Source organism: Gadus morhua, chromosome 4, assembly GCF_902167405.1.
Source record: "Gadus morhua chromosome 4, gadMor3.0, whole genome shotgun sequence".
NCBI lineage: Eukaryota > Metazoa > Chordata > Actinopteri > Gadiformes > Gadidae > Gadus > Gadus morhua.
In genome coordinates, this window is record NC_044051.1 from 9,091,521 (window position 1) to 9,092,813 (window position 1,293).

The following is a 1,293-nucleotide window of genomic DNA, read 5'->3' on the forward strand; positions in this document are numbered from 1 at the left end:
GTCTTTCAGGCTTCATGCGGTGTGTGTGTAGGTGTGTGTATTCCTGATTCTGTAGACTCCTGTCCTGTCGCGGGGAACAGTTGAAGCTAAGTCGCATGGCAAAATTTTTTTAAGATACTCCAATCCCATTAAAGCACAAGGTATTCGTTATGCTATGATTGTTGTGCCTAAATTGTGAGTCGCTTTTGATGGAAGCATGTGCTAAATGACTAAATATAAATTATAAGTTTGTATGACTCCCATCGGTAAAAGCTGTTTCCAAATGCAACTGTTCCCTTATCATTTGTTATCGTTGCAATTGCTTTTAATCACCCTCCTCATCATTAAACAAACTAGTTTGTTCCTTAGCGAGAGGGCCGGCCAACAGTGGCGTGGCGGCGTGCGGCTTTTAATACTTTTCTCAGTAGGAACATTGTGTCTCCACTCACCAGGACCTCATAATAATACACTGTAATTACACACACACACATACAGGCACACAGTCAGACTGGCAGGCACGCAAGCACACACACCATACCCTCACGCAAGCACACAGGCACGCACGCATGCATGCAGGCACACACACACACACGCACGCACGCACGCACGCACGCACGCACGCACGCACGCACGCACGCACGCACACACACACATGCATGCGGATGCCCCATAGAGGAGTGTGTGCGTGTGTGTTTATTGTTTCAACACTCTTTGCAGGGAATGCTGGGAGTAGTGTGTAGCATGGAGTCCAACGCAAGCACATCTCTATTTGATAGAAGGATTCATATATTGCTAGGATTCATCTATTCCTCACAATGTGGTTGTTGTTATTTTTTGTCCAAAGCGACAGAATGAGTGAAGAATTAATGTATCTTTTAATATACAAAGCCACATTAAGTACCCTTCCTGGTAATAATAATGAGTGGGTTGTTTATGTAGTACTTTTCCAAACGGGTCAAAGTTTGGGTTCATTTATATAAACGAATAGCATGAACATGGAAACACAATACTTTATTATCCTGGGTTTATGCCAAGGGTTCGTTTCCTGATGCACTTGTTAGCACAGTGAGCCTAAATTATTCTATTTGTATTCTACGATGGAGGACTTGTGTGGCTTACACTGCCAGTATTGGTCTGAAACATATGCTAAGCTGAGAGCAACAGTTTGTTGACAGCTGGTCCTCCTGCAAAGAGAAAAGAGCTAAACTCTCCACTACTCTGTCTTTGCTCCAGCTCACCTGCTGATCACTGGGTCTTTAGAACTCCAACCAACTCTTTTTCACAGCGAACAGGCCGGCCATTAGCAGGCCATGT